Source organism: Mixophyes fleayi, chromosome 1 (assembly GCF_038048845.1).
Source record: "Mixophyes fleayi isolate aMixFle1 chromosome 1, aMixFle1.hap1, whole genome shotgun sequence".
In the NCBI taxonomy this organism is placed as follows: domain Eukaryota; kingdom Metazoa; phylum Chordata; class Amphibia; order Anura; family Limnodynastidae; genus Mixophyes; species Mixophyes fleayi.
In genome coordinates, this window is record NC_134402.1 from 444,616,175 (window position 1) to 444,628,399 (window position 12,225).

A 12,225-nucleotide genomic window follows, 5' to 3' on the forward strand; every position below is an offset into this window, starting at 1 on the left:
GAGAGCAAAGTTTCCATTTTTGCAGATGACACTAAACTTTGTAAAGTGATAATATCAGAGCAAGATGTAGCTTCTCTACATAAGGACTTGAATAAACTGGAGGATTAGGCGGCCAAATTGAAGGTGAAGTTTAACACAGATAAATGAAAGGTTACGCATTTAGGGATCAAAAACAAGTACACAATCTATAAATTAAATAAGATTAATTTAGGGGAATCTATAATGGAAAATGATTTGGGAGTGCTCATAGACAGTAGACTTAGCAATAATGCTCAATGTCAAGCAGCAGCTGCAAGGGCAAACAAAGTATTGGCATGCATAAAAAGGGGCATAGATGCAAGGGAAGACAGTGTAATTTTGCCACAATATAAATCGTTGGTAAGATCTCATCTTGAATATGGAGTACAATTCTTGGCACAACTCTATAAAAAAGATATTTTGGAACTAGAAAGGGTTCAGAGAAGGGCGACAAAATTGATAAAGGGTATGGAGTTATTAAGTTATGAGGAAAGGTTAGTTTAGGCATGTTTACTTTAGAAAAGAGGTGTCTAAAAGGAGATATGATTACTATGTACAAATACATTAAGGGTCAATACAGAGAACTTTCATGGGAACTTTTTACCCCAAGGACTATACACAGGACACCCCCTAAGGTTAGAGGAGAGGAAGTTTCACAACCAGCAAAGGAAGGGATTCTTTACAGTAAGGGCAGTCAACATATGGAATTCTCTGCCAGGGAAGGTTGTGATGGCAGATTCAATAGATATGTTTAAGAAAGGGTTAGACAAATTTTTAGCGGAAAAGTGTATCCAGGGATACGACCGTTAATCAAAATGAAGGATAGTAATGGATACAGGAAAAAAAATAGGACTGCAATATTGGGTCTTGGGGGATTTTCACAATTGAAACAGATTGGCGGTTGCTTAACCTGGATCAATTTCAAATATAACACAGGGAGCGCAGGAGATCCAAATAGGTTGAACTTGATGGACTGGTGTCTTTTTTAACCTCATCAAATATGTAACTATGTTACTATGTATTTTCACAGTGAAGGTCAATTACATTTTCCTGCAGATTAGTAGTTTTATTGCTAGCGATATCCTTGTCATGTTTCATGGAAGTCATACTTTGAAAGTCAATTTTGTTTTCATTTAAAGTACATAAAAAATATTCTAGATATTGTCTTACATAAATACCTGTCATTTGCTGTGGTTGTATTCCATTAGGCAGCTGAGCTTCAACTGCTGGGACAACTGCTGGGGTATGTGAGGTTCTCTCATCCATCATCTGCTTTCCATATGGATTCACTGGCTGTTGTGTTGCTCCAACCACACTAGGACACAATAATAGTTCTCTTATTTCTCCTGACAGCAGAGCAGTGATGTCTGCAGGTCCTTGCCAGATGACAGTCCGAAGAACAAAAACATTCGGAGACATCCGGCTCACTTTTAGGAATGGAACAAGGGGAGGGAATTTTCTACTATGATAAACAAAACTGGCTGTCTGTAATCTTGATCGTGCACCTTTCTTTTTTTAACTTCTTGAGCCTAAAGTTTATTCAATAAAACATGTTTGGGTATAACTTTAGAAGACTCCTGTAGCTTCATTTCATCCACTAGCTCTGTAGTTGACCATGGAAAACTAGCCCAATCTTGGGATTTCTGTGGAGGAAGTGGGGTCAGTGTCTGTCCAGATTCCATAATTAGTTGACTTTATTTGCTATGGTGTCTCTTCTGAGCATGCGCACCTAGAGTATGCACCAAGAGGAGTAGGAGAGCAGAAGATTCAGGGGTCCCCAGAGGTGCAGGTGGTCTCCTGCAGGGGCTCAGATAAAGAGAAAGAGGGGCATTGCCAGGCCCTCTTCACCCCCTGGCCCCAACGTGGCACCCATGGCAGTTCCTGAAATGCACACAGTCATCGTCACTCAACCTGCTGTACTCAGCCAACTTCACTTCTGCCAACTTCACTTCCTCTGGATATCAGAGTGCAACAGCACGGAATCCACTTTGATTGTACTCATGGTAATTCTGCCACTGACTCCATTATTATTTTTTATTAGATTTTATTTAGCATTTCCTTCCATAGTAGCTCATTATATAGTGCAGCAACTGCTGAGTAGTTTTCACTTATCTTCTGGTTCTGCGGTTTTGCAAGGTTCCCCTGCTCTACTATAATCTGCCTTATTGGGGCAATCATGATCCCTGTAAAGCCAGGATTTCCTGGAGAAAACAGAGTGCCCAGAATCTGCCCTTTACCCACGCTGCTTTCCTCTGAACTGCACATTTCTTGCCCAGAACTTAAAGAATTGGTAGATTTTTCTTCTTCCAAGTCAGACTGGTTTCTTTGTGGGTTACTTGTATACTCCAGATTTTCTCATCCATCCTGAGACCCTGCATCTGGGCACTCTGGCTTCACTTTAATCTAGCATGGATGATAAGAGGTATCCCGGGTATTTCTCCCCACTGCAAGCAGCTAAGTCTTGAGTCTTTATCCTTCAATGGTGTGGGGGGAGTTTCAGGAGTAGCACAGCAGTCCGTCACCCCTACAGACCTAGGCCCTGGGCTTCCCATGGCCATTGGCTGGGTGATTGGAGGTCAGCAGTCGGGACTTGGGAGCACTCAGGCAACCCGCTAATATTTCTCCAGCAGCAGGGGGATAAACTGACAGACCATGTTTCCTTTTTGAGTCAAGATTTTGACTGCTACAAAAGCTCACAATATTGTAATGTTATTACCTGCCAGCATTCCAACTTTACAAAACCGGAAACAAACAAATCTACCCAAAACACACCCAATTCAAACCATGCTCTCTTCCATTCAAGCATGCCCCCAACTGTAATTGCCAAACTAAAATCAGGACTGTTAGCAGAAATGTTTTGATGAATAAATCGGGAACTAGTCACAAATGTGCAAAACGTCGGCAAAATGTAGATCCCATCATTAAGCCCTTAGATGAGCTACAAGAGTTGGAGAATTGCCAAACTTGAAAGCACTTTCTGCTTCACACACTAGCCCGGGGCTTTGGCAGAGAGTGAATGGATGATTTCTTCCTCCTTTCCCTTATAACGACATAGTATTTACATTGAGGCTTTTCCCACACTGATCATCCAGTATAATAAAACCCACGTTGGCCACAGTTCCCCTTCAGTGTGAAGCTTGGCTGACATGTCCCTTCTCGGTACCAGGGAAGAAATAGCAAATAGCAAGAATTATATACATTAAAAAATATATAAAAAAAGAAGCACACAAGAGCTCATTAGGGGTTGCTGCATTTGTACTCCAAACCTACGCAGGAAAAGACGCACGTTAAAAAAGTTTATTTACGTGCATATATATCAAGATGTATCCTGCTCAAAAACAGTAGCATTTGCGCCAGGTGTACGTCAGGAGTAACAAGCGACAAGCATCCATACTTGTTAGATTCCCCTTATAAATTGATAATCTTCTTTCTTGTAGAAGTCCAAACTGGAATGTCAATTAAGTAAAAGACAGCTGTGACTTGATATAATATACCTGCGACACTAATGAATTAAGTACTGTCAGCTGAAGGGGTCAATATGCAATAAGCAATAGCTATATAGCGCGTATTATTATATCCTCACAGATAAAGCCATGGTTGGGAATCAAAATGATGATCCCAGCGCTCTGAGGCAGAAGTGATAACCACTGAGCCACCGTGCTCTTTAGTGACTCAGGCAAACACACAGACATGATCAGCAAGTGTATAGTCACTGTGAGGAGCACTGCTACACGGCATTAAAAGGAAGGGGAATGTCAGGGGCATTGTGGGGAAAGACAGGGGTCATTTTTAAAGCATGATGCTCCATGTTTGCAATCTGAAAAGCACAAATACTCTAGATAATACATCCAATATGTGTGTGCATATATGTACACTTATACTTCTGTAATTTTTATTTTAGCAGAGATCCAAGACAGTACACATAGTAGGTCTGCCTGTAAACATTAGGAGTTACGGAATAAAATAAGGGTTATACTTCAAGGGTTGAGCAACCAAGGGAAGAATCGCAAGTGCAAAATAAAAACAATATGAAATTTGCATGGGAAGAGTAAAAGATATAAAAAAAATTATTCCTTTCAGTGTAATGTAAAAATGGTGTAAACCTCCAGGGGTGCAAATTTGGCATCGACCCCAGGAGTGAAAGGGTTTACGACAGCTGTTTCCAATAGATTTGGAAAGTACAATGTACCTGCCCAAGAGTTCTGTACAAAGGGAATAATGTGCTTAAATGGGATTTGGTGGATCATCCCCTGCTAAAAAATCTTGACTACATTAGATAACATGATCAGCCAGGAGAGTCTACTAACTCTTAGGCATCCTGGTCCCAGTGGTCATCAGGTTTTTGGATGTAAGGTTATTCTATGAAATTCACATCCAATCAGGAGACTATAAATGTAACAAAATGGAAATTTTGTGTGGAACACCATTCCGCAGATCGTCAAAGCAGCAGAGGGATAGACTGTATCCTGGGAGCTTTATAGTAGAAGTGACATTGAACCGAGATTTGCACAACATTTCACCACAAATTTGCTTATCTCTAGTTGTCAAATATCCCAGAATAGAGAATAAGAGAGGTGGAACTTTTCCATTGTTAAAAATCTAATGTAGAGACTTCCCCTGGCAAACAAAAAGCACCAGGGCGCCACTCACTACAACACAGTTGTTCACAAGTCTAACAAAATAACTTCTGTGGAGTGTAAAAATCTTTAAAAATCACTATTTGGTGTCATGTTGAAAACGCTTTCCAAGGGAAAGTCACACGACAGCTGTTATATAAATACCTGGGTGTAAAATCAACTGACATATAAATTAGCGCTAGTTTGGTGGAAGCTTAAACCACATTCACTGACACACTGTTCACTTCTTCATTCTGGAATTAAATAAATAACACAAACAAATAGTCACCATACCATAATAGGTATTACAGCAGATATCTGTTTTGCACCCAGAGTTATTTAATTGCTAGAATCAGTGGATCACGCCGGGCATCTTCCAGTATTTGTGGGAAACCCCAATTAAGAGGCCCATGAAGAGGCAGATGGCACTTTCCTATGCAAATTTGGGCAGCATGGGCCAGTCAAACACTTAGGCTACCTTGGTTACAACATTAACCAGGGTAGAGCCAGTCTGTTATTTTGGTATGTGTTATTAAAGCATGTTCGTGTGGCAAAATTTACAGTAAATGATATTGCTGAAACTGCATTTTTTTTTTCATTTTGCATTTGAATTAATGCAACTCCTTTTATGCTGTAGTCTGAATATACCCTATGGCACTTATACGTTGCTATGTGGATTTACATGGTTAAGAAGCCATGCTTTAATTCATTTTAAGCATGGTGCTCCATGTTCCCAATCCAGAAAAACAAAACTGCCAAACACTCAAGATAACTCACAAATTATCTTGAGTGTTTCCAGTAGGCAGGAGCGGGCTGGGACGGGGGGCATCGGTCTCCCGGGCCGCTCAGTCAGACCACTGTTCAGGACACCCCCCCGCCCTTGGATGCAAGTTTTTTTAAGAAAAACGTGCACATGACCTGAGGCCGCATCACAAAACAAGCGATGCGGCCGCGTCAACAATGATGCGCCCGCATTGCATGTCATGTGATGCGGCCGCCTGTGCACCCCCCCGGGCTGAAATTTGCCTAGCCCACGCCTGCCAGTAGGATTGGAACGTTTAGCTGGATACGATGTACCTGCCCAAGAGTTCTGTACAAATGGACCAATGTGCTTAAATGAGATTAATCATCCCCTGCCAAAAACCTTGACTTCATTAGTTAACATGATCAGCCAGGACAGACTACTAACTCTTGGTTATCCGTCATTCCTGGTTATAGAGGCTATCAGATGATTGGATGTAAGGTTCATCTATGAAATTCACATCCAATCAGAATTTGCCTTCTTTAGCCAAGAACATCCGTTGGTTCAGTAGTAGCATCCCTACTGATCGCGAGGTCACATTTTCAAATGGGGGCTCCCTCCAACATTTAAAACTTCAAACTGTAATTCATGTCAAAGACACAGCATGGATAGATTTAATAACCTTAGATTTAGTAAACCTCTCATCTGTTACATATGAATATTGCTATTTTTCATGACAAAGAAAGTGAATTTTTAATTTATTGTAAACAAAATGTAATCAGGAGATTAAAAACACAGAAAATACAGAAGAGATAAAGAGGATCTGATAAAAGGAGAAGTACATCCAATAACAACAAAAAAAGAGAAAATAAAAAAGAGAAGACATATAAATGGGATGTCAAATCCGATGTTGAAGTAGAGGAAAAAAGCAGGGATGATACGTTTTATTCCAACCATAAAAAAAAATGGGATTATAGGTAAAAGCAAGAACGAGACAGGGATAAAAGATATAGGGAAATTACAGAACAAATGGAATACATATATGTGGTGAAACGAGGTATTAATATCACCTTAACCAGCCTGTCCCTCGTTTCTCACAAAATGTGGATTATAACATGTACTTTTATAGCCCTTGCTTTTGTTCCCCAGCTCAACAGAATACCATGCAGTGTCTAATTACATGTGGATAAGGGGACATTGTAACTCATTCTGAATTTGTATATTGTTTATTGTATCTTGTTAAGCTGTTAATCATTGTCCTTAAAGTGAAGCCAGGTGGATTATGGGTACAGATCAGATTGCAGGATACAGGTGAGGGGGAAGGCCAATTAGTATGCATTGTTCTCAACATGACTAGTTCAAAATTTTGTCTAAAACCCAGCAGGGGACCTTCTGTGGAAGTACAGCTCATCTCCACTGCCCCTCCAACCCCCTGATACAGCACACACCAATGGTTAAGAAGGATTGACCCAGGGGGTTGCCTGTAAATTAGACCCTAGATATAAGGAGCCACTCCAGGGGGGGAGAGATTAATTCTGAGGATTAATTCATGGAAGTTGCAGTGTAGCTGGTTTTGAGTTTTTGTTCTCTACCAATGGACTACAACTGCAGCTAAGAAAGAACTCAATGGGTCTTTATTCAGGACATCCAGGTGGCTATAGTTCCTTAATCTAGTGGGCTAAGGGACAGTTGGTGTGGTAAACCTGTCTGGCATTTATTTACTGTGTGTACATAATATTCTAGTTTTATTTTTATTACAATAAATATACTGTTGTACTTTTCTAACTGCATTTGCCTGAATGTCTAATAAGAACCTTAGAAGGTACTGGGTAGGCATCCCTGGCTTAGGAAGGCACCCGTGGGTGGTCAGCCAGAGTGAAGTGGGTAGAATTGGGCCAGAAAACCCGGTATCTTCACAATAGGAGGTCCAATGCTAAAATTGTAATAAAAGCTGCAGATAGAGCGGGCAATGTAGTCATTTGGGACACAGAAAAATACTATGGTTTTAAGTGACACAGACACGTATAAGTGATCAAAAGGTGGTCCGTCCAATCAGATTTCAGAGAAATTTAATGTGTTCACAGAGAAGTATTCAAAGAAAAGAATTTTCCCAGACAAAATTAAAGAACATCTAGTTGTCCCTAACCCCTCTATTCCGGTTTTGTGTACCCTTCCGAAGATCCATAAAAATTCCTCCTGCCCTCCAGGGAGACCAATTGTAATGGGCACAGAATAAATTACATCTAATTTATACCACTGTTTGGATTATAATCTTCAATCCTTTATGAAGTGCATTAAATCGTATTAAAATACACTATGGATATTTTAAATAAATTGAATAATGTAGAGTGGCAGAATACATGCAAAGTAATTACGGCAGATGTCAATTCCCTTTACACGATCATTAATCGTGAAAAGGGAGTAGAGGAAGTGACATACCTTTTAGAACAAACAATGATGTGGACTGATGAAAAGGAATTTATCCTTGAAGACATCAAATTTATTGTCATGAATAATTTATTTTAGTATTCTGACAATTTTTAGTTGCAGAAACAAGGTACAGCCATGGGAACCAGATATGCCCCCAGTTATGGCAATACGTTTATGGGGTGGTGGGAAGATGCACATATTTGTAGTGATACCACCGTGGGGGCTAATCTTGTATCCTGGCATAGATACATAGATATTTTCTTGATATGGCAAGGAGATGATGTATTATTAGATCATTTTTATATAGAATTGAACACTAATACTCTTAATATACAACTTACTTTTGACCGAAATAAGGAAGAAGTACATTTTTTGGATCTAAGGATATATATTAGGGATAATAAATTACTTACGAGTAATTATAGCAAACCCACTGAATCTAATTCGTTCATCCCCATCAATAGTAATCACTATGCCAAAAGGCTAGAAAGTATTCCAATAATCCAGTTTCCGAGCATTAGGAAAAATTTTACAGAATTGGAATAATTTCAAGAACAGGCACTCATTTTGAAAACCCAATTTCTGAGTAAAGGATATAAAGAGTATAGTTTGGATCGGTGATGGAACGAGTGGATAGGAAGAGTCTGCTAATCCCTAAGAAAGATAAACAGAAGAATAAAGAGTTGGAAAGAAAATTAGGAATTCCAATTATCACTCAGTATAATACGTATCATAAAGATGTAGAAAAAATTATAAGACGTCATTGGCCCATCCTTATCAGAGATCCGAATTTACAAGATGTTATTTAAAAAAAATCCACAATTCGTTTATAGAAAAGCATCCACCTTAAAGGACATCTTAGTAACAAGTGTTACATTCAAACCTAAACGAGATTTCAACAAAACTAAGAGCTTTTTTAGTTGTGGATCATGTGCAGGACATAAGAACACTAAAAGAGGGCACTACAAAGGTTGTAGAAGTGAAATCTACGACCACCAGTTGTGTGTTTAAGATCAATGAATTTATGACTTGCAATTCGATGAATTGCGTGTACATAGTGGAATGTAATTGTGGAAAGCAGTATATAGGAAGGACAGGATTGAGATTAAGAGAACGATGGAGTGAGCACATTAAGAATATACAAAAAGGAGTGCGAGCGACATTCCTTATCGTCACACTGCAAAGAAAATCATAAATACGATGAAAAATCCATTACATTTTTCTGTGGTTTGAAAAAAGTAGAAGGAGATTGGAGGAAAAAGAATTCAAATGTGGATTTAGCTTAAGCAGAAATGAGACTCATCCATTCCATGGGAACTCTAAATCCTAGAGGTTTAAACAACGATTTTAAAATGAAACAGTTTTTGATGTGATTAGATCCAAATTCAATCTCAAGTGTGCTATCCCGATACACTAAGTGTTTATTTTAGGTTTATCTATAAGTGTTTATAGTTTACTGCATATATCATTTGGAATATAGAGAAAAATCTTTCTAGGAAATCCCTAAATATAAGTGCAATAGGGCTCATTTGAGAATTTTATTAAGATAGAGTACCATGACTGACTATTTCTACCCACTACAGTTTTGCCGTAAGCACAGGTAAGTTGATCACTTGGTTAGCTAGTGTAGGTGATAGTTCATTATTATCCCACCTATATGTGCACTATAAGTATGGAGTATTACTATGCAGTAATGAAATAAATTGTATGAGAAATATAAATAACTAAATGAATACTTTTTGGTACGGCTTGGTTATATAAAGGGGCAAAGGAGGTGTGTTGCAAAATCTTTTAGTACAGTTTGCTGTCAGAAAAAAAGCAGCAGGTGCTCTGGACTGATGAGTCAAAATTTAAAATATTTGGCTGTAACAGAAGGCAGTTTGTTCGCGGAAGGGCTGAGGAGCGGTACAATAATGAGAGTGTGCAGGTAACAGTGAAGCATGGTGGAGGTTCCTTGCAAGTTTGGGGCTGCACTAGCAAATGGAGTTGTGGATTTGTTGTGGATTTGTACAGAATTAATGGCAAGAACTTATTTATCATTCAATATCATCAGGGAGGTGACTGATTGACTCCAAATGTATTCTGCAGTAAGACAAGGACCCTAAACATACAGCTAATGTCATTAAGAATTATCTGCAGAGTAAAGAAGAACAAGGAGTCCTGGAAGTGATGATATGACCCCCACAAAGCCATGATCTCAACATCATCGAGTCTGTCTGGAAATACATGAAGACACAGAAGGAGTTGAGCTAGCCTACATCCCCAGAAGGTCTGTGGTTAGTTCTCCAAGATGTTTGGAACAACCTCCGTGCTGAGTTCCTTCAAAAACTGTGTGCAAGTGTAACTAGAAGAATTGATGCATTGATGCTGTTTTGAAAGCAAAGGGTGGTCACACCTAATATTGATTTAATTTAGATTTCTCTTCTGTTCATTCACTTTGCATTTTGTTAATTGATAAAAATAAACTAACACTTCTACTTTTGAAAGCATTGTTACTTTGCAGCATATTTTCCACACCTGCCCACAACTTTTAAACAATATTGTGTATATATATATATTGTCGAAGTCGTATAATTGGATGAACGAAAGTATATTGGTTAATATTGTATTGCCGTGCGATTGCGATCTGTACGCCACGTAACACAGATCCATACGCCACGTAACACGTGGCATGGTGCGATCGCACGGTAAAATACGCACGCACACACTCGCATTACAACATTTAGTTATTTATATAATTCATATTCATATTGGTTCCGTTACACTGTAATTTATGAGCAGATAGTATTTGGTTTATTATTAGTCTATATATATATATATATATATATATATATAATGATTATATGCACACTTCAGTGATATTCAAGGTTCAGGTTATAGGAAAGGTATCATGCCTAGTATCATATTAAAACCCTATTCATCAGCAGCTGTCCCGTTCCATCGCCGAAGAGATCGCATATTGCATACTCTAGTTATTGATGTTAGGGAATAAACCTTTGTATGATGCTGGCTATGAAATGCTAATTGTAACTGGAGCATTGGCGGGAAGAAAGGAGCTCATCCCCTGGAGAGACGACCCCCACCTTTGGATTCCTTAGATTGAATCAGCCTATGACCTGTTTAGCCTGGACCCATCTGATGTCTGGACCTATAGAAGCAAGCCACGTCTTTTGCATTGTTCTCTGTAACACTGAATGTGTATATATGATCATAGCTGTGCATCCAGTCCTCAGTCTTCACTTACCGCAGTATTCTAACAGATATACTGTCCACCGGGTCCCGTGGGTGCGCATGCGATAGCAGAGGTATGTATTTATCTTTTGGTATTGGCTGTACTGTACTGTATCATACATAATATAATAATGTATTGAATTGTTGACTATTTACATCTGCTAAAATAAATTACTTTGTGCGTTAGAAACACAATACAATCGCCTATGCAATGTTTATTTGAAAACAATAGAATCACTTTAATAATATATATATATATATATATATATATATATATATATATATATATATATATGTTAAGTCTAACAAAATAAATTCTGTGGAGTGTAAAAATCTTTAAAGATCATTATTTGGAGTCATGTTGAAAATACAAGGGAAAGTCACACGACTGCTCAGCTATATCAATACCTGGGTGACTCAAACTCAATCTTTTAAAAACTGAGTTAATAATATTCCCACCCACCAACAGAAGTAACCTACCTGACATTTCTATTTCTGCTGACATGACCATAAATCCCACCCCGCAAGCTCGCTGCCTAGGTGTGATCCTTGACTCAGAATTATCCTTTGTTCCCCACATCAACTCTATATCTAAATCTTGTTACATACATCTAAAAAACATTTCCAAATTATGTACATCTCACACAAGACATTGCAAAAACATTAATTCATGCGCCCATATACTCCTGCATTGACTATTGCAATTCCTTTCTTACTGGTCTTCCCCTAAATAGACTCAGACCCCTACAATATATTTTGCATGCAGCAGTCAGACTGATTTTCCTTGAAAATTGTTATTCCTCTGCTGAGCCACTCTGTCAGTCTCTACATTGGTTGCCTGTTTTTTACTGAATGCAATATAAAATTCTTCTACTTACATATAAGACCATCAACAAAGCTGCACCTACATACTCATACTCAGTTGTCTCAGAATATCTCCCAAATCAACAACTCCGTATTGCACAAGATCTGCGTCTCTCATCCCCTTTCCTTACATCCTCCCATTCCCCATTACAGGATTTTTTTCGAGCTGCACCCACTCTGCGCTAATCCCTCACACAGTAAGACTTTCCTCTAGTCTAGAAAGCTTCAAGCGTTCTCTAAAATCCCACCTCTTCAGGCAAGGTTATAATATTCCTCAACAACTCTCTGACTCCAGACCAACATTGCTTTGTGACTGGATCACAT